General features: G+C 38.1%; 1 protein-coding gene across 5 annotated transcripts in view; it reads right to left on the reverse strand.

Moving 5' to 3' along the window:
* Positions 1-26,673, reverse strand: part of LOC137048196 (oxysterol-binding protein-related protein 3-like) — a 159,801-nt gene that overhangs the window by 60,434 nt on the left and 72,694 nt on the right. The window lies entirely within an intron of this gene.

Consider the following 26,673-nt stretch of genomic DNA (forward strand, 5'->3'; position numbering starts at 1 on the left):
GTGGCAGGAGCACACAAGTGGACTATATCTTATGTAGACGCTGTAATTTAATGGAAATTAGCAATTGTAAAGTAGAGGTAGGTTAGAGTGTAGCTAGACAGCATAGGATGGTGGTGTGTAAGATGACTCTGGTGGTGAGGAAGATGAAGAGAGTAAAAGCAGAGCAGAAGACAAAGTGGTGGAAGTTGGAAAAGGAAGAGTCCTGTGTGGTTTTCAGGAAGGAGTTGAGGCAAGCTTTAGGTGGTCAGGAGGGGCTTCCGGATGACTGGACTACTACAGCCAAAGTGATCAGGGAGACGGGTAGAAAGGTGCTAGGTGTGTCATCTGGAAGGAGAAAAGAAGACAAGGAGACTTGGTGGTGGAATGAGGAAGTCCAGGAGAGTATCCAGAGGAAGAAGTTAGCTAGGAACAAGTGGGACAGTGAGAGGACGGAGGAAAGTAGACAGGAATATAGGGTGATGCAGCGTGAGGTAATCGCGGGTTTTCCAAGATGGCGCCTGTCCGTGAACGCGTAATGCACTATGTTTATGAAGTATCTTCTTATTAAACTGTTTGTACACTTACAAAGTTCTCAATGCTTCGGTTTGCATGTAGGGACCCTCATTATGCTACCGTGTTAGTGTGAGGCTTTTTTGAGCCTTGTTAGTGGTATTAACTAGCGATTTAATTTTATCACCCTGTGTCTACCCTGTGCCCCATACGACAAGTGCTATGAGCTAATCTGTTTTTAAAAATAAAACTCTTTGCATTCGATTTTCATGAAAACGCATCCCAGAGAACGATCTACTCGGTAACCATCTGTTAATTACACCTAGGTTCATTTCTCACCGGAGTTGTCCTTTAAGATAGAGGTGGCAAAGGCCAAACAGAGAGCGTATGAGGACATGTATGCAAGGTTAGATAGCAAGGAAGGTGAGAGAGATGTGTATCGGTTGGTGAGGCAGAGGGATAGAGATGGAAAGATGTGCAGCAGGTTAGAGTGATTGTTTTGAAATGTGTGGAAATGTTTTGACAGGTGACAGGAGGGTGAGGGAAAGATGGAAGGAGTACTTTGAAGAACTGATGAATGAGGAAAATGACAGGGAGAGAAGAGTTGACAAGGAAGTAGAAAGTATTAGCAAGGGTGAAGTTAGGAGAGCTTTGAAGAGGATGAAGAGAGGAAAGGCAGTTGGCCCTGAAGACATACCAGTGGAGGTATGGAAGTGTTTAGGAGAAATGGCAGTAGAGGTTGTTCAACAAGAGGTTGTTCAACAAAGTCTTAGAGAGTGAGAGGATGCCTGAGGAATGGAGGAGAAGTGTTTTGGTGCCGATTTTTAAGAACAAGGGGGATGTGCAGAGTTGTGGAAACTATAGAGGTATTAAGCTGATGAGCCATACAATGAAGTTGTGGGAAAGAGTAGTGGAAGCAAGGCTAAGGGGAGAAGTGGACATTTGTGAGCAGCAGTATGGTTTCATGCCAAGAAAGAGCACTACAGATGCATTATTTGCTTTGAGAATGTTGATTGAGAAGTAAAGAGAAGGTCAGAAAGAGCTGCATTGTGTCTTTGTAGATTTAGAGAAAGCATATGACAGAGTGCCAAGAGAGGAGCTGTGGTATTGTATGAGGAGGTCTGGAGTGGCAGAGAAGTATGTTAGAGTGGTGCAGGATATGTATGAGAGCAGTAGGACAGTGGTAAGGTGTGCCGTAGGTGAGACAGAGGACTTCACTGTAAAGGTGGGACTGCATCAAGGATCGGCTCTGAGCCCCTTCTTGTTTGCGGTGGTGATGGACAGGCTGACAGATGAGGTCAGACAGGAAGCTCCATGGACTATGATGTTTGCGGATGACATTGTGATCTGTAGTGAGAGCAGGGAGCAGGTGGAGGAAAGTCTAGAGAGGTGGAGGTTTGCTCTGGAGAGGAGAGGAATGAAGGTTAATCACAGTAAGACAGAATACATGTGTGTGAATGAGAGGGAACCAAGTGGAACAGTGAGGTTACAGGGAGAAGAGGTAAAGAAGGTGCAGGATTTTAAGTACTTAAGAGGTGAAGAAGCGTGTGCAGGCAGGTTGGAATGGGTGGAGAAAAGTGTCAGGTCTGTTGTGTGATAAAAGTGTACCAGCAAGAATGAAAGGAAAGGTGTACAGAACAGTAGTGAGACTAGCGATGTTGTATGGTTTGGAGACGATACAAGTTGCACTGAGGAAAAGACAGGAGGAAGAGCTAGAGGTAGCAGAGCTGAAGATGTTGAGGTTCTCTTTGGGAGTGACGAAGATGGATAGGATCAGGAATGAGAACATCAGAGGGACAGCACATGTGAGATGTTTTGGAGACAAAGTTAGAGAGGCCAGGTTGAGATGGTTTGGACATGTTCAGAGGAGGGAGAGTGAATACATTGGTAAAAAGGATGCTGAGGTTAGAGCTGCCAGACAGGAGGTCAAGAGGAAGACCAAAGAGGAGGTTTATGGATGTAGTGAAGGAGGACATGAAGGTAGTCGGTCTGAGAGAAGAGGATACAGAGGATAGAAATAGATGGAGGCAGATGATTCGCTGTGGCCACCCCTGAAGGGAACAGCCGAAAGAAGAAGATTATTATTATTATTATTATTATTATTATTAAAAAGACAGCTGCTCCTAAGTTATTCTGAATATACTAATAACCAATATATATTTAGAAAGCCATCACTTGAGAGTTCACAGCTGAATACTCAGAATTACTCAGACAGTTATTAATATAGAGATATATAGGCTAAAACGTTTAAAAAAGTAAATATTTTAAATGTTTTTCTTCATTTGTATAAAAATATTATTAAGGGGGGGGGGGGGGGGGGGTGAAATGCTGTTCCATGCCTACTGAGCTTTTTACACTGTTAAAAACTTGGATTCCCATCATAAACATGGACAAAGTTTCCAAAAAATAAGTTGGACGTTTGATGGAGTGTCAAAAATACTCCTTCTCACAAGTTTCGGAGAGTTTTTTTCGAGTACAAGTCTGCTTGACGTCAACGGGTCGGAATGTCCATGTATGGGCCGTACGGGCTCTTCTCCTGGAAGGGTGTGCGCGCGAGTGACCAGAGCGAGAGCAAATGCACGGCACCCATAAACACTGCTCTCACTGCTGTCTCAGGACTTCACCAAATCAACATTGTTATATGTGTGGTGCCTTACCAGGTGAGGGCGCTAATGGTGGAGGATATACCGTGTGAACGGTGACGAATAAAACAGTTGTTATTGACCTACATGGTGTTCGGTCTAACTTATTACATGGTGTCAGAAGTAGCGAATTCAAGCCCATTATGGAAGGACTAAAGCCACCACAACCACTGCAGTTTGAGGGCAACACAGCGGAGAACTGGAAAAAATGGAAACAGAAATTTGAACTGTATATGACCGCGTCGGGCATAGAAACAAAAGCTAAGAAAATACAGAGCTGCACACTGGTGCATGTTATTGGCGACGAAGCCCTGGAAATCTACAACACGTTCGAGTTTGCTGAAACTGAAGACAAAAATGACGTTAAAATCATAATTAAAAAATTCAACGACTTTTTCGAACCCCAAAAAAACGTGAATTGCCTGACCAAGCAAAACCTTACTGGGATTATCGTGATGTACTGACTGTCGAAGATGACATACTCCTAAAAGGCAACCGCATAGTCATTCCACAAAGTAAACAAAGATTAATGCTACACAAACTCCACACCAGTCACCAAGGCATTGAAAAAACGAAACGGCTAGCGAGAGACATAATGTTTTGGCCCGGCATGTCGATGCAAATTTCTGACCTAATTTCTAAGTGCCCTGTGTGCAACACATTCCGCAGAAGAAACTGCAAGGAGCCCATGATAGGGCATGACATTCCAGACAGGCCATGGAAAAAAGTGGGCTCTGACTCTTTTGAATTTGAGTCTGAACAGTACATTGTACTTGTGGACTACTATTCCAACTTCATAGAAGTGGACAAGGTAAAAAACATTAAAAGCACAACCATCATTCACACCTGTAAACAGCATTTCGCCAGATATGGTATACCTGAAGTGATGATAACGGATAATGGCCCAGCTTATGCATCAGCTGATTTTGCTTCTTTCAGTCGGTCATATGGATTCAAGCACATTACATCATCACCCAGGTACCCACAAAGTAACGGCAAAGCAGAAAAGGCTGTCCAGGTGATCAAGTCACTCTTCAAAAAAGCAACGGCAGACAGACAAGACCCATACATTGCACTCCTAGACTACCGAAACACACCCCTGGAAAACCTCCCATCTCCGGCGCAAATGTTCATGGGGCGTAGGACTCAAACACTGCTACCCACTGCACAGACATTGCTTACTCCACAATGCATAACTGGACTTCACAGACAGCTCAAAAGAAACCAGTTAAAAACAAAACACTACTATGACAAGGGTACCAGACCCCTGCCAGAGCTTAAACCTGGTGATTATGTGCGGGTGCAAGAGGATGCAAAGTGGAAACCAGCAAAGGTGGTGGAAGTATGTGAGGCACCTCGTTCTTACATTGTGGAAAGTGATGGTCAACAACTCAGACGCAATAGAAGGCATCTGATACAGACCAGAGAACATCAACAAAAAAGCATCACCCATGAGTCAGAACAAGAGTCCATTTCCCAGTTGTCATCCACAGGAGAAGATGGAAGTAATGGAATCGATACCCAGTCCAAAGTCACAGAGCCCAGTGTTAATGTCCAGTCCAGTGTTACTGAGCCGAGCATCACAGAAGCGAGATATCCAAAAAGAGTTCGCAAACCACCGATGAGATTAGACTTGTGAACCGAGACATTAGTAATGCTCATTAAATTAATGGTTATTGTTATGTTGTTTCCCCTAGCTGTTAGTGATGACTGTTAAGTTATGTCTGTCACTTTAACTATAAGTGAAAAGGGGAGATGTTATATGTGTGGTGCCTTACCAGGTGAGGGCGCTAATGGTGGAGGATATACCGTGTGAACGGTGACGAATAAAACAGTTGTTATTGACCTACATGGTGTTCGGTCTAACTTATTACAAACATCACCACCAAAGAAGTGTGTTTTTGATGGAGCGGTGACGTTAAAGTTTAATGATCGTGCTTTAGAAGCAGGTGGTGAGTAAAACTACTTCAAATGTCTATGTTGTTGGCTATCGTTGCGTGAGTAAACATCAGTAAACAACACGATCGTACAGTTAATTTATTAATGAAGCATGCGATGTAACTTATAGCGTGTGTTTAAATACATTTGTTTAGCTGACCACTATAGGTGTCTGTTTGTTTATTGTAAAACCACCCCAAACATTAACCTAGGGGGGGGCGTTCACACAAAGCACATTCAAATGCACTACTCCATTGTTTTTCTATGTAACACTATAACACAGTCTGACGTGCAAAACCGTTTTGGTTGCTACTGCTAAGGTTTAGTCGCATTCAACAGTCCATAAACCAAATCATGTCCTCACAATCCACAAGTAAACAAACGCAAATGTTGACAAGCCACTAAATACAGTACATACCACAGAGACGGACGTCCTGCTGTTGTTGCTTCTCCTGTTCAATTTATTTTAGCCTCCGGATCCGATTCTGGATTATATATATGTATTAGTTGAATCTGAATGATGGCCATGGTTTATTTAGGGTAACGTTTTCTTTTCCACGGATGACGATGTCAGCTTTCAGAAGCTCTTGTGCTGTAGCTGCGCGCTCGTCATTCTTTAGCTCTGCCCACACTATAAGCCTCCAGCCGCTCGTTTTTTTTTTTTCCGGAAAGACTCGGTACAGCCTATCTTTCTTTTATAAATATAATAAAACTAAAGACTTTTCGGAGATATGAAGGATGCAGTCCTACTCTATAGGTACTCATGATTGACATGAGATTGACTGAAACTGAGTGTTTCACCCCCCCAAAATTTAATTATGAGATTTTGATCGTCAAAGTGCCAAATAGGTCATGTGTGTTTATTGCTGTAAATTATAAATTATACCAAGGGATTTGAGATACAATACTCAATTTTTAATTCATAACATTATAAATACTGAAATTAGTGATTTTATTGACACTATACTTTATACTTTTGCACACACAAAAATATCGCATGCGGGCTCCCTAAACATCGATTTTAATAATCTCAGGAGGTTTTCATCACAACAAGACCAGCTGATTCGTATGTTATTCAGTTCCGGAACTTCTTTTTTTACCATTAAGGAAGAGAAAGACATTAATATCAATCGGCACGAGCGTCAAATCAGGTCATCGTGACTTAAGCCGGGTTCAGATGTCTGGCGAGATATTTTCGTGTCATCGCCTTAATATTTTCTTCTTTGTTTTGTAGCTCAACATTGTGCCAATAATAACCATCTTAATTTAAAGTCGTATTAGGCCTGCTATGTGTCAATATAATACATGTGTTGGATGGTGCGTCAGATTAATGCAGTGTTTCACAACCGGAGTGCCACGTAAAAGGTTTCAGCACACACTTGCATCGCGGTTCATCTCACATCTGACGTCTCATCTTTAATATGGGCTGCAACTTGAAAATAATGCTTTATGTATGTTTCTGTCGATGGATACACGTGCTGGCTCCTCAGTTATATACTACAACAACAGCGATAATAAAAGAAAAACGTGGGCAAACGGTCTCTCTTAGTAAACTTTGTTCAATGCATGTGAGTGCTGCCGTATCTTCAAATATGAATACGGGTGTAGAGCCAGAAGACGCGATTGAGAACTCACATGCAATCGCGATGTGAAAAGATTTGTCTCTGTGCGGTCATCCGAAAGCGCGCACATGAACGTCTCAGCGCAACTATTGATTTCTCTTTTAAGTCTTGCGCTTGAACGGACAAACTCACACAAGAAGTAGCCTATGTCAACATGTCCATCTTGATGAGTATCCAAGACACAGTCCAGCATCCAGACATCCAGACATAGTCTGAATATGCCTTAAGTAAACATAAAGTTGAGAAAGCGATACCCCTGGGTCTTAAAGGGGCAGTAACCTTTACTGTTGTCTGTTAAATGCCAAAGAAGATAAGGAATCACTCACTGCTCTTGATTGAAGAGCTTTTGTAAGTTTAATAAGGATAAATATTCAATTTAAACAGTTACATATGCAGTAATTTTTCATTTGATTACTTTATTCAATTTATTTACCTAAAAACTAATGTTAGACCTACTTGAAAAGAAAAAAAAGCATTATTTTATTATCTTTGCTCAATAGTAAATATTTGTGCTGCTGCCTGTATTTAAGTTATTTGTTCTTTTCTTTATTTTTATTTGACAGTAGTCCTTTTTTTCCATGAACGTAGCAAATACCGAACCATACAGAAACCGTGAATCTGAAACTGTGAACCGAATCGTGAGCAATCTGTACTGTTACACCCCTAGCGTAACGTATGTGATGGGGTGCCACAAAATTTTGAACATTTTCAAAGGGCGCCATGACTGAAAAAACGTTGGGAACCACTGGATAAATGAATTAAGTTATCTAGGCTATTTGACATAGCAGCACTTAAAGGGGTACTTCAGCGCTGGGAAGATGAATCTGTATTTAAACTGGGTCATCAATGCAGTAGAAATGTGAAATTATTTTTGAATTTGGTGCCTTCTAGACTGAGAAAAGACAGAAAATGTATTTTTGTCCCATGGGGATGAAAGACAACAATTCCCAGAATGCTTCGCTGCCCTGTGAGGCCATTCCCAACGCCACCAACTTGATTACTGTGACTGAGTTGAAGACACTACAATTAAAAACTGAACGTGTGTGTTCAATATAATGAGTGAGTCACCACGCGAGTCTCACAGCACTGAGCACTAACTGCAGGAGTGATGAGAGCTGAGGTAATCGCGACTACACTCGCGGCATACATTCACAACGCGAGTTCAGTCTGGCGCGTTTCAGTTCATGCCTTTGCAAGCTTAACTTTCATAGAAATTAATTTGAGAAGTTAAAACACTTACATTGCTTACCACAGCTCCGTTTAAATGAGTGCCTGCAGCTGAGCTGAGCTCTCCCTGCCAGCTGAGTGTAATCTCCCATCCCCCATGCGCGAGTTCAAAACATGCGGAAATGGCTCCCTCTGCTGGCTGTAGTCTTTAGCCTTTGGGCAAACATTCCTCCTATGATGCAAAAATCGTCAATTTGCATCATAGGAGGAATTTTTCCAGAAATAAAATGCATAAATCTCTTGTCTCAGGGGGATATGAGGGGGGAAAGCACAATCATTTGAATATACTCCAGGGTTTCTACTGATACAAAGCCATATGCTAATCGCTGAAGTAACCCTTTAAACGCGAACTGGAACAGAAAATAGGTGAACAGCTTTTCTGATTTTAATCTCGGTGGAATTACTCCGAATAATGATATAACCGGGTTTATTGAAGAAAGTGCAGGTTGAGGGTACATGAGGGTAAATAAATGATGACGATTTTCATTTTTGGGTGAACTATCCTTCTCTTTATTTTTACTCCAGTACTGTACTTAATGTAGCCCAGTAAAATCATTTAAGTTAGTGATTTTCTACTGAAATGTATTTGTTTGATATATTAATGACTTTTTCCATGGATATTTAATTTTATTAATAAAGTTATACAAATAATTTCAATTAATTGACTTTTTTAATTGCAATTAATTGATTGTTGCTACAATCAAGCTCTTGTACCCCCAATTTGTTTGAATGTTTTTGTGCTTTTTGGACATACGCATTATCATAAATAGGCCTGTTTTACAAAACTTTAAGAATTTTCCCATAAATGTGTCATATATCACTGAAAACCACTGCAAATGATCCAGAACGCTGCGGCAAGTCTTGTATTCAATGAGCCCAAAATGGCTTGTCACACCTCTATTCATCTCTCTGCATTGGCTACCACTCGCTGCCCGGATCAAATTCAAAGCTCTGACTCTTGCTTATGGATCTTCCACAAGCTCAGCACCCGCATACTTCGACTCACTCCTAGTCCACACCCCCACCAGAATCCTTCGCTCAGCTAATGAGCGAAGGCTTGTGGTACCATCACAGAGAGGCATGAAATCCCTCTCCAGAACTTTTTCTTTCATTGTTCCTGGTTGGTGGAACGATCTTCCATCCTCCATACGCACGACAGAATCACTCGCTTCATTCAAGACAGGTAAAAACTCATCTCTTCCATGAGCACTTAATCTTACATAAATTTTAAAAAAAAAACTCTTCCTCCTCTATTTCTCTTTTCTTCTTCCCTTTTCTGTTTTTTGCTACTCCGAGCAGTATACAAATTTGGTATTTGGGGCACTTTTTGTGTTTCTTTGCCTCTTCTTGACGGATCGCTTCCTGTACTCCTGAGTTGTAAGTCGCTTTGGATAAAAGCGTCTGCTAAATGCATAAATGTAAATGAAAATGGGAGAATCTTAGCTTTAATGTGGTATATGGCTCATATTCAGGATAATTATGCATCAAATGTGTTGCAGTTTTAAAAATAAGCTTGTGTTTACATTGGAATTTCTCAAAAACATGATTTTCTGAGCCCGAAATTCAGCAAATCTTTAACATAGCCATACTCAGTTAATATTGGAGATATCAAGGTTATATTTTAACAGAATATTATTTACATTATGTAGGATGATTTTATGTAGAAAACAGTGAATCACAAATTTTTTTCTTAAGGAGGGTTTTCACAGACAGGGTCACAAATCTTCTCACATCGCGATCGCACGAGTTCTCAATCGCAAAAATCTAAACAAAGGGCTATGGGATTGTAAAATAAGTCGATGCGATTTATAATTTAATTAAACGACTTATTTAATAACCAAATATAACCTGTAATACAACACGAACACGCTGCCTCAGATCTGTTATTCAGAATGTGTGGACGCTGTAATGTGACAATCCCAATCATTGTTATTATTAGTGGCGCGTTGCTGTTTGAACTGCGTGAGCTGAAGCTGATGCGCTGAATCAACACTGGTAATTACACTAAAGCTCTTTGCTAGCGCGTTATTTAACTCAACAAAAAGCTTTCTATATGAGATTAATCAGATATATATATAAAGTTAACAAAATATTACAAATTATATATTCACAAAATGATGTGAATCAACAAGTGAACTTGAATTGAGTTGCTGATATTCATATTCAGAATGGGAGACACGTACACACACTCTTCCTGGAACAACGCTCTGAACACTGCACCAAAACCCAATGACTTTACAACCATTTATTAAAATAGTGTTCTCATTTCTGGTATATAATATGATCGTCCCAATCATAGTTATTATGCATTGCTCTGTATGCGCTAAAGCTGAAGCACTGAATGAAAACCGGTAGCAGTGCCATTTGTTAGTGCGTTTTATTTCACTAAAAGAAACGCATTCTTTATGATTGATCACATATATAACGTTACAAAATAAATGTAATATTACAAATTACTTCAGCACAATCTGATGCGAATGCACAAGTGCACTTGAACTAAGTTACATGCGCCAGTCAGAATGCGTTACTCATTGTGCATGCGCTCTTCCTGGAGCAACGCAATGAAATGGCAAATAAACCCAAATAATTAACAATCACAATGTTTTATTACAATAGTGTTCTCATTAATGTTGTGTAATATGACAGTCCCCATCATAGTCATTATTAGCTGTGCATTGCTGTTGGAGCTGCACGCTGAAGCTGATCACTGCCACGCTTTTACTACCGCTCGCCTCTAATGTTAATTATTAACCAAATGCATCCTTATGAGATAAATCAGCAATAGATAGGACTGCACAAAATAAACACAATATTACAACTTACATTTGCACAAAACAAAAGGCTGCAAATGCACATGCAAACTTGCAGTCATGATGAAGGTGTAACTCCAGCTGTAAAATGGTCCCAAATAGAACTCGGGCACGCTCGCATAATTTTTCCTCCCGTTTTGCGGTTGAGCCGCACGCACGCGCATGACCCTGCTTAATCGATGATTGATAAGTCTTATCGATCAAATGTCTTATCGACAATTAATCGATCATCGATTAATCGTTGACATCCCTAATTCATATTCGAAGATACGGCAGCACTCACATGCATTAAACAAAGCTTACACATATAGACCGTTTTGCCCACTTCTTTTATTAGGGGACAAGCCCCCAAAGGGGCTGTAGCCCCTATTGTATCTGTTAGTTTTCTTCTTATTATTATTTTTCTTCCTCCCCACTGGAGGTCTATAGCAGCCCTATGAACCGTAAGTAGGAAAATGATGAATTTTGGCATACTTGTAGTGATGCTCATGAAAAGTAATTGGACCAAATTGGTCTCTAGAACCAACTCCATAGCGCCACCACCAGTTCAAAAATTCAACATTGAAGCTGTTATAACTTTTGAACCTTTTGGAATAGAGAAATGAAACTTCGTACATCGGATTCCTCTCCTCACCCTATTCATACTCAATATCTTACATTAGGGCTCTGCCCATTACAGTAACGGCCATTTTGAAAAGTATAGTATTCAGTTTTTTCACTACTCCTCCTTCAAAATTTGTCCAATTCTCACACAACTTGGTAGAGATGATTTTTGGACTGAGCCGCAAAGAAATGACTGAACAGAATTTTTTGTTCTTCTGGAATAAAAAAAGTTATGGTGTCTCAAACTTAATGAGGTCGACCCAAATTTGGTTCAGAGGCTGTATCTCAGCCAAACTTTGACCATTCGAAACAAAAATTGGTATAATTCATCAGACCCATGATCTGAGGGTCCATGCCAAAGTTGGGAACAGCGCCACCTATGGGTCATGAGATATGAAAAATGGTTGTTTTTGCTCAAAACTTCTGAACGATTTCTCAGAAAATCATAATATTGGTGTCTATGGATTCCTCGCGTCATGCCGAACCCGGGGATACTGGATATGTTAGGATCGAATGAACCACGTGACCGCCATTTTAAATTTAGTCATAAAATGTGATATGCCTACCACACAAAATTTGGTATGCATGACCGACATTATGTCCTAAACTTACTTGAGAAGTTTCAAAACAGCGCCACCTCCATATTCCAGAGATATAAGGTTTTTTGCAAAAATGCTTATAACTTTTGAAAACATTATCTAAATTCTATAAGTCATTTTGTTCTCTGGCTTATGCAGATTCCGACGATGTCTCATTTGTCATTTTCCAAACATGTGACTGTCCACCATATTGAAACAAGTGAAAAGGTGTTTTTTCGCTACTCCTCTTTCAAAATCTGTCCAATTTTGTCCAAAATTGGCTCAAAGGATCTTTGGACTGAGCCGCACAGAAATGACTGATATTCACTACCGTTCCTGATAAATCTGTCTCTGAAGTTGACCTTGCCTGTGTTTTTGTCTTTATGTTAGTTAGCTTAGCATGCTTATTGGTTAGCATGCTATCCAGTTGCCATTCTTTCTAATATGACTCTTTAGCTATTAGGTTAACCATAAACTACATTATCTTAGCATGCTAATCTAGTTAAAATGCTAACTTATGATTTTTCTCCTCACTCTCACACTGAAACTCTCCTCTGCAGCCTGTAGAATGTGCCTGAGCGATTAGCTCAATGTGTTACGCCAACGACCCCGATGCATGGCGTCGTGGGTTCTCTACTCAGTGTGACACATGCCCAGACCGCAAGAGGTACTGTGGCAGGACGTGATGCAGAAGTAGCATCTGATCCAGGCATTGAGAATGATCTCATCTGAAGCTGTTAAATATAGCGTGCAGTGCATTTAAATGCAAAATATTATGTTTGTGTTGATTATCAGTTGATCTAAGGAACTTCGACAGGTTTTAAAAGAATGCCTCCCCAGTGGCGCAACAAGATGAGCGACAGCCTCTGGACCCAGAGATAGAGGGTTCGAATCCCGTGGAGGCAATTTTATAAAAATTTTGTGCAATGTGTTATTTCGATTCCTTTATTATCAGAGTAAGTGTCGTACTTATCTTTCTTCCTCTTGAATTAGATATAAGTGCATTTTTGTTAATTTTGTTCATCTGAACTTCTGTTCATTTTTAGTTCATCCTAACTATACTTTCTGAAGTGATCTGTTACACATGTACATTCTATTTCTGCCATTTTTTTCCTTCTGGCTCTGCATTGCGCTACAGCCGGGCTTGGGCTTCTTGGGCTTGGGCTTGGCCCCGCAATTGCTGCTTGCAGCTATATTTATTATTGCTGTTGTAATGTATCACTGAGAAGCCAGCACGTGTATCCATCAACAGAAACATGCATAACATTATTTTCAAGTTACAACCCATATTAAAGATGCGTCATCAGATGTAAGATGAACCGCGATGCAAGTGCGTGCTGAAACCTTTGACGCGGCACACCGCGCACCTTGGGTCATAAGCTGTTAACCCCTAACAGTTTTGGTGGAGGATGCACGGGCAATCATTCCTTGGTGACACCCCTGGCAAAACAACAAATAGGGTAGTAGAAAGCTTTAATTATTTGGATAGGGTTATCTGAATGGAAGAGATGGTAAAGGGGAACGAGAGAGCTTCACTTCGATAGGAGTGAGGAGTTGATTATACATGTGTGATAGTATAAAGTAAAGTCGCTGATGGCATCGTTGCGGTTAACGGTAGAAGGCAGCGCATTGAACCGTACTCAAGAAAGGGGGCCCCGGTGGGCATTTAGTGCGGTCACTACCCCTACAGGAGTACGTCCCTGGAATGGTGTGTGAGTCCAGTAGGCATCGCAAACCTGCGCTCTCTCTTCCATCTCAGATAAGGGGATCCCCGAACTTAGAGTTTAGAAATTAGTGAATTAGGCAGTCAGGGAATAAAATAAATTACTAGTTAAAACAAAACAAAAACAGATTCAGGAGTTGCTTGCCAGGGATGCATCTGGAACGATCCCGAGTAAAATAAAAATTGTGACCCAAATTGGCACGTACCAGTATGTGTGACGTTTTCGTACAAGTGTCCTTTACAGTTTCATCACGCAGAAGCCACAGCTGTGTTGGGTAAAGATCGCCGCCTCCATCTCTTGCTGTTTCAGTGAGTATGAACTTTGAATAAAATATGGCTGATAATTGTGAGATGATCAGTAACTTGATCAGTCTTGATAATATGTTGACATGAAAGAGAGCAAATGCTGTAACTAGCTTTGCTCTGAAGCCCTCACTTAAAAAAATGTGCAGAACATTTATAAAAAAAAACAAAAAAAAAACATGGCAGCAAGGTTTTAATTCTGATTGAAAAGTTAAATAGCAACCTGACTTGCTACAAACAAAGAGTGCTTATTAATGAATTTGTAAAATGGGTGGGGTTTAACCCCTGAAAGAAAAATCCCAGAAGTTACTGAGGGATGGTATATTCTAATTACCAAACGTAATAAATTGTCTGAAATTACTGGAATTGAGGAGTAGTCTGAAAAAAGGGCTTGAGATTGTTTTTGAAAAAGCGAAAACACCAAGATGTGTGAGCAGCCAGTCTTATCTGCCCCCTCCCCTCTCGCGCGCTCTTCTCTGACTGTCCGAGTGAGTGCCGCTTTAGGCACCGCATTACAGACTGGGAACTAGACTGAAACATGCCAGTTGCTAAATGACAGTTTTAATTGTGGTCAGCAGGGCCATTTTGTACGTAACTGTAACCACCCACCCATAAGGTGTACAAATGGTGGCAAATCAGCCCATCAGATTACATTTTGTAGTATTTTTGAAGGAAAGATCTATAAAAATTAATGGAAATTGAGGTAAAATTAAAGACATTGACTGAAAAACGTGAGGCAAGAAAATGTATAAATAGTAACATAGAAGTTTAAATGACAAATGTATGAAAAAGGTTGTTCCTGTTACTCTAACTCTTGAAAAATTCTAATAATGTTAATTTGCCTAAATGTTGGTAAAAAAAAAAAAAAAACGTTTTTATTAGATAAATTGGCATTAATATGTTAAAAACCCTAGATGCTGGTGTTTTGGTTTAAAATAGTTAAGCTGGTGCAGAGCTGTAATAAAACCATTTGCTTATCTGAATCTGGCCCTCACCATTTCTGGTGCTATGGCCAAACTTGCAAGAGTAACAGAGACTTAATCTGAGAAATTTGTAGTTTCTAAATGAATTGTATGGAAAAAAGACAAATATAAACTTATGATTAATGGAAAATGTGATCTCTGTCTAAGGATAGAGTTTAAAGGAAATGTTTGATGGCCTATTTGAAAACAATTTTAATTTCTAGCCAGATCTTAAGCTGAGCTAGTGTGAGTAGTATAACGTTTATGAAAACACAGTGAACCATCCTGAATAACTCAGAGTCTCTCTCTCATTCAAAACCAGCTCAATGCTGTTATCTGAGCCTGTGTCATAGGTGATAAGAGAATTATAGTAAAAGCACAGTGCATCAGTTGAAAATCATTGAGACAGTGATTTGTTAGAAAGAGTGAAAGAGTGCCATTAGGAAGGCAATAATAAAGGTATCAAATGTTTTCAAATACAGAATTTTATTGAACAGAAATTTTTAAATAAATTATTCCATGACCAGTGACATCTTTGTCTAATCTTAGCCGCCACCATGCACAGGACCAATGGATCAGGTCAAAGTCAACATGCAGGACATTAAATTGAGTGGACAGTAGTTATGGCTAAATTCACTGAGTATAATCTACGCACTAATATGTTGCAGTTTGAAGGATTTAAAATGGTATAAGTTATTAAGTAGTGTTATGATTAACCTGTCTCCATGTTTTACCTATAGTAAGCAGACTAAATGGCTCTGGTGACTCTTGAATGCACTTTCCCCAAGGCTCCAGAAAAACATCTGATCCATTTTAAGGGTCAAAGATCTCAAACGATGACCAATGTGAATGAGGGTGATTCGCCTAAGATGGGTAAGATCCTCTTTTGGCCAGCAGGGGGACGACCTAAGACATGGGGGTCACCGGCATTGGGCACTTCCAAGAAGGGAGGTGTTTTTATGTGAGGTGTGTATGAGAGTTGAACCGATGACTGTGAGGCCAGCAGCATTAGTAAGGGGGGACGCTGTGGTTGTAGGGGCTGAGAGTCCAGACAGGACACAGCATGGCCTGCCCTAATAATGGCTCCTCCATACCGCTCACACAAGTACCGCACTGCTTGTGAATGCCAGGGAAGACCCTGAGTGAAAGTTATGATGGTAAAGGTCATTCAAGAGCCAGCTGAGACCATGAGGTGATTGTCAATAACTTTTGTGGAGACCAGAAAAAAAAAGTATTAATTGAATCAGTAAAACTGTGTGATATTGAACTAATATTTCCATATCATGAGTTTAATCCTGCAGGTCATTAGATATGGCAGAGGAGAATTTGGAGGCATGGTGGTGTCTAAAGATAAGGACAGCTGTTGAAGTTTAAAGAGGAGGTCTGGATAACAAAAGGTATTTAACTAAAGTAACATGAAGAAAAAAAAATCATAGCATAACTTATTTCGAGATTATTATATAGCTCTAATTGAAAAGTTAAACATTTAAATTTCTGATACAAATTTATTCTTTAAGGATAAACCAATTTCTAAAACTTTGTGAAGGTTAAAGGTTAATGAATTAAATAAGAGACTATCCGTGTAAGAGAGAGAGAGAGAGACTGCTTGAAAAGGAGGAATGGTGCTCTGTCTGTTATCGTCCTGCTAAAGCTGAGACAAAACAAAAGCAATGATATCAGTACCAAAACAACCCAGCTGACTTCTCTAAAAATGAAGAAATAACGAACAAACATGATTTGAAAATTGGTTAAAAAAAAACAAGAACTGAGTTTAAATATTTTTTTAGTTAAACACTAAAAGCAAATTTTGAGAATGAGCAATTCATAGTTATACGTTTAATGTGCGTGTTTGTTGATGACTGCACTTTATGTTTTGTATGTGTTGGTTTGTGAAACTGTTCTGTCCTGATGGGGTGTATGGGGTCATTAACCTCTGGAATGAGTGTTTATCATTACAGATGGGTTAAGGCAAATGACAACCTTTAAAGAAACTGCTAATTCTGAAGGAATCTGAGAAAGTTGATCCAGAACACGGGACGAGCTTTAAGTGGACTGGTATCCAGCTCTGTCTGTTACTGGTAATTATGACTAATTTTGTCATTTATGATGCTGATTTGAATTAATCTCTGAATTAGTTGGAATTATAGTGTTAAAGATTGCTGTTTCTTAATGGGTTAAACACCAATCTCCAAATTTAACTGAGGGTTTAAATTGAAATGTAAATTGATTAGAAATGGTCAACATAAATGTTAGAAACTTGACGGCAGAGACAAAGTGACAAATTGGCTGAAGTCACTATCTAAATTATCCAAAGATTCCCTCATATTTCTGAAGGCAGGAGGGCGACCAAAAAGATAACTTCTAAAAAGAGAAAGTTTAATTTTTATTGTTTATCCCTTAAATGGATGCAGGACATTAGATGTCTAGTAATAACGTCGAATTAATGTTAAAGGAGCATGTGACTAAGACTACACTTTTTCTGTGTGACTGGGATTGAGACATGAGTAAAATAATATTTTGGTTTCTGTAGAGCAGTAGAGATAAGACTGAAACAATAATGATCACATGGTGCATCAACTATTTTTGATAAAGAATAATGTGACAAGTTAAAACAAGAGAGAAATAGCCCTAAAAATTAATGTTGTGAAAATAAAACTTCTGATAGAATTTATTTTACCTGAAGGCAAATTAAATACATTGAATGATTTTCAAAATACAGATTGTTTTAAAACAGTTTTAAAGAAATTGATGATGACAGTACAAATTTGAATATTTTATAAAGTATATGGGAGATTATGGAAATTTTTAAGTTCTTGGTAAAATTATAACAATTTTGGTGTAAGAGGCAAAGGAAGGCTAGTGGGGATTTGATGAGAAGTATCACTGCCAGATGACATAAATCAACAAGGTTAAGATTTTGGTCATTTGGAGCTTACGCCTAAAGTTTTAATGGACAAGACATTGAAAGAAAAATGTTACTTTAAAGGAGACCCTAATGAATTGATTTTGAATGGTTTACTAAATAACATGGGTTTGGAAATTTATTTTGAAAAATATTTGGTATTGAGTATGATTAAGCACAATGTCACGAGATAAAAGATGTGAACAAGCTGATTGAATGTAATACAAATGGATAACCATGTCATTTTGATGAAGTTTCCAACATTAACAATTTTATGGTTATGTTCATTTTAAGTTAAATATGATGTGGGCTATCATGAGTGAAAACTGGATTTGATGGAAAAAGCAAGTGTAACAAAAAGGTTTGAGTATGTGGAAATCTATGTGGAAAAGAAAAAAAATTAGTTATGAAAATGGGTTTAACAAGAAGGTTCTTGAGTAAAATCAGGGAATAGCGATTGAAATGGATGTTATGTACATGTTTGAGAAAGAAATTAATAGGATGTGAAATTAAGATGGTACATGTATGTAGACTGTAAACTGAAGGATGTTTTATGCAGAGACTGAATGTAATGGGATGGATTATTATGCCTATTTATTTTGTTTATTTTTATTTCAGACCACTATTGTTTTGAAGATGAAAAAGGTCTGTGTTTGAAAGAAGTGTATTTAAAATCCCTAATTTTAGATTAGATATCTTGGTATTTATAATGGGGTGGTATTTAACATGGGGTGCTAATGTAGTATGTCCTCTTAAGGATGAATATGTGCTTATTGTAATCAATCAAGCCATTGATAAAACCAAATTAGATGAGATTAATAATGGTTGAAGTTAAATCCCTGAGGGGAAAAGAGATTTTATTTTTTTCAAAGATTATAAACTAAAAAAAAAAAGGGGGGGGGGGCATGGAACATTATGAAGCGCTCTAAATTGGTAGACCAACTTTAGGAGGTCATTGGGACCCCAAAATTGGCCTTAGGAGGGAGTGAAGGGGGGGATCCTGAAATCCACTGCCGCTTCAATATACCTGTATATATTTATATCCTAATTAACTTCATAATCAAAATTTTAATCAATATTTATTAGGGATGTCAATTTTCACAAATTCCCATGATCGATCGTCGTTTAAATTAACGATCAATTAATCGATTAATCGTTTACCATAATACTGCAATATGCGTCTACAGCAGTGGCTTATAGCCGACAGCATGACAGTAGGCCTAAGTGCAATGCTGCTCAAAACGCCATGTTCTTCACCAAATGAATGAGAAGGATTTTTATCCAAACAAAGGGCTATGGGATTGTAAAATTAGTCGAGGTTATTTATAATTTAATTAAATTAGGCTACTTATTTAATAACCAAATATAACATGTAATACAACACGAACGCCGCCTCAGATCTGTTATTCAGAATTTGTGGACGCACTTGCAAGAGCAACGTGCTGAAACGTCACCTAAACCCAGTTAATTCAAAAGGATTTATTAAAATATTGTTTTCATTAATGTTATGTAATGTGACGGTCCCAATCATAGTTATTATTAGTCGTGCGTTGCTGTTTGAACAGCGCGAGCTGAAGCCGATGCGCTGAATCAACACAGGTTACACTGAAACTTTGCTAGCACGTTATTTAACTCAACAAAAAGCTTCCTATATGAGATTAATCAGATTTATATAAAGTTAACAAAATATTACAAATTATATATCTTCACAAAATGATGCGAATGGACAAGTGAACTTGAATTGAGTTGCTGATATTCATATTCAGAATGGGAGACGCGTGGTGTTCACGCGCTCTAGGAACAACGCTCTGAACACGGCACCTAAACCCAATGACTTTACAACCATTTATTAAAATAGTGTTCTCATTTCTGTTATATAATATGATCGTCCCAATCATCGTTATTATGCATTGCTCTGCATGCGCTAAAGCCGAAACACTGAATGAAAACCGGTAGCCATCACTGACTGAAGCCATTTGTTAGTTCGTTTTATTTCGCTTGAAAGAAACGCATCCTATATGATTGATCACATATATAACGTCACAAAATAAATGTAATATTACAAATTACTTCAGCACAATCTGATGCGAATGCACAAGTGAACTAAGTTACATGCGCGAGTCAGAATGCGTGACTCATGTTGTGCATGCGCTCTTCCTGGATCAACGCAATGAAACACACGGCAAATAAACCCAAATAATTAACAATCACAATGTTTTATTAGGCTACAATAGTGTTCTCATTAATGTGGTGTAATATGAAAGTCCCAATCATAGTCATTATTAGTGCTGTTGGAGCTGCACGCTGAAGCTGATCACAGCCACGCTTTTACTACCGCTCCCCTCTAATAATCATATTATTATTATTATTATTATTATTATTTTTTTTTTTTTTTTAGTGTCCCCAACTAAAAAAATTAGTCCCCAACTAATGTTAATTATTAACCAAATGCATCCTTATGAGATAAATCAGCTAAAGATAGGCCTGCACAAAATAAACACAATATTACAACTTACATTTGCACAAAACAAAAGGCTGCGAATGCACATGCAAACTTGCAGGATTGATGAAGGTGTAACTCCAGCTGTAAAATGGTTCCAAATAGAACTCGGGCACGCTCGCATCATTTTTCCTCCTGTTTCCTCACGCACGCGCATGACCCTGCTTAATCGATGATCGATAAGTCTTATCGATCAAATGTCTTATCGACAATTAATCGATCATCGATTAATCGTTGACATCCCTAATATTTATCCTATATTATTATAATGATTCTATCCAGTTATGATTTTGTTTTAGTTTCTTATTTTCTAAAGTGTGTATTTGGTCTCTGAGGAGTGACTGAGGGTCTGGCCTAGAGATGTGTGATGTGTCACTAAACACTGGCCACAAGGTCATGTGTTTGGATTTTGGAGGTATCACACACCCCTAACATGTCAGGAGTGCAGTAACAGCGTTTGCTCACTTAGCCCGGCTTCCAGATATGAAATATGGATTTGTCTTTCATTTAATTTATCATGTTTTATTCCTTTTATATTTCCTTTTACTGAAACACTAAAGACTCAAGATGAATATTGCCTGTACTATTGTGTGTTCCTCTCACTAAAGGAAAGCACATGTTATCAGTATGTTTTGGTAAGAACTAGTTAGAACTGGAGCTTAATCAGCTCCAACCTTGGAGAGACTGTGCATCTGTGTATGTGCGCAATATTCTATGCTACAGATCAGAATGGTGTACAATGGGCACCCTAAGAGATGGGTGGACTTGTTGTTCTGGGCAAGCTGGCGCCTGCTCCAGATCTGGAAGGTCACTACGGGCCTAATTCTGGGGTGAAAGCATTAACAAGTGACACGTCTATGGAAAGGTGCATCAGATTAACTGACTCGAGTGGAAATTTACCATGACTGTGCATTGTCTCTGAGCCAATCAGAACCATCCACATTGCAGTAATGACGTGGATAAGACCTTGAAAACGGTATAACTGTTGGGACAATTGTATGTACGATAGGGCGAGGCAACGAGACGGTGAGAGCGGGAGCGCGGCCTACGAACTCCTTGTGAGACTTGAAGCTGGCTTCTGCTTTTGAAACTGCAAACTATTCTAAGTAAATTTTTCTTTTAATTAATTGCAATCCTGACTCTTTCTTCATTTCTTCACTACTGGTCCTGGGTCATAAGCTGTTAACCCCTAACAATAGAAAACAGAACCTTAGGTTTAGAGTGATTAGTTTCAATTCATTTGGAGAAGTATGCAGCTTTAGCAGACTTGGCTGCAGCCTGGTAAGATATAAGAGAGTCTCTGAACATTTGAAGAGAGATAGGCAGCCTGTCTTGTTTCCATTTACATTCTGCCTTCCTGCAGTTTTGTCTTAAAAGGCGGGTAGCAGAGTTTTGCCTGCTTTAGCACAAAACCCTGAAATGTGTCAAACATAACATATACTCAGAAACAATCATTACATACATAGTTTAAAACAAGCTAAAAATAAAAAATAAAAACAATTCTGACATAATTAAATTCTGAGAGTAGCCTACAGCACAAATACACACACACGAAAAAAAGTAGAACTGGACTTCATACAACCAAACACCTAAAGCATTTAATGCAGCTCATGGGTAGGCCTAAATGTTGTATGAATGTTTTACATATAAGTTTTTGAATTTAGAAATATGTACAAATTAAATTTTAAAAGTTTAATATTTTAAATAAAAAGTCCATGCACAGTATAAATATGAAAATATGAAAAACTGCCAGGAGAATGAACAATTCATTCAGTTAATGGTTCAAAACACAAGATCCATTTGAATCGAATCGCTTGGAGATGTGAATCAGTTCTGGTGTGACTTTGGCCTCAACACGCTGTACTCAGACTTGTATGGGCCATGGCTTGCAAAGCCCAGCAGGTCGATGAATCTTATTATATTCCGTTCTTGTTGTGCTATTCTCTCTCTCTCTCTCTCTCTCTCTCTCTCTCTCTCTCTCTCTCTCTCTCGTTGACATCTGAAGGGCAGTGCGCGCGCTCTATTCACGCTTATATTGTCCGATCTTGCGGGCTATGTGTAATATAAAAATAATAGTCCAATCAATTGCATGTCAGTGAGAATTAAAACATTGTGTTTGTTTGATAAAGACGTTTACGAGGCCTGCAATCGAGAAAATAATTCTGGTTGTCTGGTCTCATTCTCTCCTCTCTCATGTCACTGAACTGACAGGGGAGCTTAAGCTCAATAAATATGCATCTTATCCAATCCTAGCCGTGGGCGTTTACTTCCGAGTCTCCAGTGCTGCACGCCCATCAGAACCTAGCGTTTTGGAGAGAGCCTCAAAACCAGTGTAGAAAATAGCCTATTACTTATTAGTCATGCTGTTTTTAAATGTAAAAACCACGCAAACATCATTAATTGACCTCAGACAACAGTATAATTTTTTTTTAAAAAGCCAGTTCATGACGCCTTTAATTTGATTGGTAACAACCCTACAATGTCTTAATCTAATTTAATTTATTGATCACATTTAAGAAAATAAAGGGAATGCTGAAGCACAACCTATATTAATACGATTAGGGAAAAAATGTCCTTTATTAAAGGTAAACATATCATAAATATGAAGATGTAAATACATCAAAGCTGATGAGAATGTTGTTTTAGAATAAATATATTTAACTCTGCAGATCACCCTGATAGATAACCAGAATTGTAAGTCAGAATGTAAACTGGGCAGTCAATAGGTCATTGAATCTTTGCTTCAACCGATTCATTCAAAATGCTTGGGCTGTCACGTTTATGAAATTTGGCTGAAGATTAACTGTTCAATAAATAATTGCGATTATGATGATTAATTGTCTGTTTTAGGGCTTTGATGATTAATTGTCATACAAATTGTTGTGATTATTTAATTGAATCCCTTTTAAGTTGTCACTTCCAATAACACATTAATACACTTAAAGTAATAAAGTAATTACTTAAACATAATAAAGTCATTTATTCAATGAAAAATATGTATCTTTAAGAAATGTGTATATTTAAAGAAACAATGTAAATGTATATGAAAGTAATGTACTGTTAGGCTCATGTACGGGGGTCATATTTACAATGGAGAGACCACATGTCTGTTATGGCTGAATAAAAATCAATTTCTTTCAAATCCTTGAGGATTTCATCCTTCACTTCTCTGTATAAATTTGGAATTGCTGTCTTGGAAATGTTTTCCCTGGAAAATTCATATTGCTTGTCGAAGTTGTGGAGCATTTCTTTAAATGCTGATTTCTTCATAGTATTAAAAGGCTGCATTTCCTTAGCGATGCATCTCATGACACTGTCGGTCAGCGTGCTGCATTTTAATACTGCCGCGTTTATATTTTGTTGGCATATTTTGTTGCTATCTTAGGGATACTGCTTATCGATCCGGAACTTTAACGTTTTTGTTTTGTTTGTTTTTTAACTTTATTTTTATCGGTTCTTTTTGTTAGACTTTATTATAATAAAATAAATAAGAAAACAAATTAACATTACTTTATGATCTGAACATGTAAACTATCTATAGCAAAATAAACAGCAATGCTTAAACAAAAACGAATATAAAACATCTATAACCAGTGAATTTACAGGCATTTTTTGTTTTATACATGCATACAATAAGAACAAGAAAAAAAGTACAAACAAATGGTCAAATAAATATAGTAAATATACAATAAAACAAAGATACAAATAAAATAGAGTGCTTTCATTTCAGGATGGTCTAACATTACTGTTTGGGTACTGGCCTACAAAAGACATCTAATAATCAAATATAAAATAACTACATAGTTAGTTTTCACTGTACAAATGCAAATAATAGATTAATGCTTTTTAAAGCTGCGAGTAGCTTTCTCTTCGCCTTTTGTGGTTTGATTCACATTAATGACACAATTGTCAGCCAGGGTTTATTAGACGCAGCCCCTTTAAGACCGAATATAAATAATATTTTCTCCCAAAACTATTAACGCCCATTTAAGACTTAACTGTGTTTAAGTGAATACTCTCCAAGGAGTCATTTTGACATAGGCTGTTTGTTGTGTGTATCTGATGGTTTAGACGTGCACACGAAGCCTAAAGTACTATAATGTGCGGTCGGTTTCAAAGCACATGCGCATAAGCGGCCTTGAAGCTGGAAACTCTTGTGAGCATTATTGTGCTTTTAATAGCTCTATCTATTTATTAACAAAAACGTCCCGCAATTTAGCAACAGCAGAGACTGCATTTTACAATAATCACAGATTGTGTTGATTCTGACGTTAAGTTTGGGGTTTAGGGGGAACCAATCCTTACCGCTGTGAAGGAAAGGAAGTTGTGCAAGACAGAACGTGGCATTTTTACTAGTTTTACCTCCTATCCATTTATAATTCCTGGCAACCAAAATCAAAAATACAATTAGATTAATATCCCAGGCCTGAAGTGTAACCAGACTAAGCTTTTGTTGGCCATCGTCACATTAAGCAGGGACTGTTATGTCGTGCGCGCTGTATCGACGTGAGAGATCGCCCTCTCTCTTTTCTGGCTTGCGACTAGCAAAAATCGAACACGTTTTAATATTATTGCTTATAGAAATGAGTAGCAATATAGAATTTGCAATATAACGTCTATAAAGCAATTATAAATAGTAAGTGTATTTTCTTCATTGCGAGTTATTCATCCAAGTTGTCTCAGAGAGTGATCTTTTCATTTTGTTGGCCACGCGTGCGTGCATGAAACAGAAAAGATTAGTTCATCCCTCGACCTCAAGCCTTTCTTTCTTACTGTCAGTCCTAAAGTAGATTAGGCTATGCTGTCAGTACCGGAAAGAGAAATTATTTGTTCATCTTTCGAGGCTCGTGTTCAGGTTCGGCCGTGTCCGAGTTTTTCGTTCTTCCTGTTATGCTGGAATGATGACTCAATTTTATTTTTCATTTCGCTGATCGAAATTCAAAGACCCGAGTCTGTAAAATGATCCGAACTTCCCGCTACCAACTACAGGGCGCCCTTGTGTCTTCTAATAATGGGCAATAATGACGATAATCGGTAATGACCACATTTTTTCACTGCTAAGATAGAACAAAAGCAGTCAATATTGCATCTAAAATGTAAGTGACTCAGTATCATTTTCATAAACACAATTACAATGAAAAAACAAACACAATGAAAACAGCACTCTTGGTCATGTCATGATGTTTTTTAAACTGTATTATGTGTTATAAAATATAGAAACTTAACATTTTTTATTTTTACTGCAGTATGTTACTGAGTTTCTCTGTTGTGAGCAGGGATGATTTGTTTCCATTTTCTCTAGAGGCTGCGCGAGCCTCAACAGCGCAACCATCAGTTCATTATAAACAGTATATTATCCATTAAATACCCAGACAAACTCTTAACCTGCGGCCTTATTTTTGTAGAATTTTCTGAAAACGACATACCCAAATAAAAAGATCTGCAGCTCTTAAACCCTATGGTCTAAATTCATAAATCTGGTCTTATTTTAAACTAGACACTTGAAATATTGTTACACAAGAGTCATAATAACTCAAAATATTATAGGACCAAAGTAAAACAAGGAGAAATATGCATGTAAGTGACATATTAGGAGATTTTAATATAAATGGCCTGAGAATAACCTAAATATAAAGCTGAATGTCTGATCATGCTTTGATTCAAATTTGTGGATGATTCTCTCAAAAGTGTAGCTTCTGTAAGCTTTTATGTATATAAAAAAAAAACAAGCCAAGGCATCCTTTCAAAAAGGCCATTTATATCAGAATTTTTGTAATTGCAAAGAGTAGTTTTTTTATTCAAATAAATCTGCAATAAACTGCTAATTATAATGCATTTACAGTCCCTGAAAAACTATTCACAGAATTTACAAGTGTAAAAAACTAATTTAGTTGATAAAAACAGTCTGTCATTGAGTCTGTGCATGTGCGTTATGTGCGCTAAAATAGTACACTCACGCTGGATACTATTGGATACTATGGAAACTGTAAGCATGATGTTTTCATCAATGCTGCTTACGGAATATCTTACAAACACTGCACAAAAGAATGTCTTTTGATACGTTACGACATCCATCAATCAAATATATGCTGGCTATGCATTGTCTAGGCATTGACTGGCTTATCCAACTAAAAGCATGGGCGCATTTGACTGACAGCTTTAGCAGCCAGTAACGCGCTCCCTGACCGGAACAGTCCACAGTACAGGGGAGCTTGTCAAAATAATGATTATAATCGCTATTTCATTGAAAATGGACATGATTGATTACTCTAACGCAAAACGCTCATGCAAACAAAGGAGGATATTTAGTTTTTTTTCCTTATTTTTTGTTGTTTTGGATTAAAAGTGGATGCATTTTGAAGAGTGGACTTATA

Source organism: Pseudorasbora parva, chromosome 19, assembly GCF_024679245.1.
Source record: "Pseudorasbora parva isolate DD20220531a chromosome 19, ASM2467924v1, whole genome shotgun sequence".
NCBI lineage: Eukaryota > Metazoa > Chordata > Actinopteri > Cypriniformes > Gobionidae > Pseudorasbora > Pseudorasbora parva.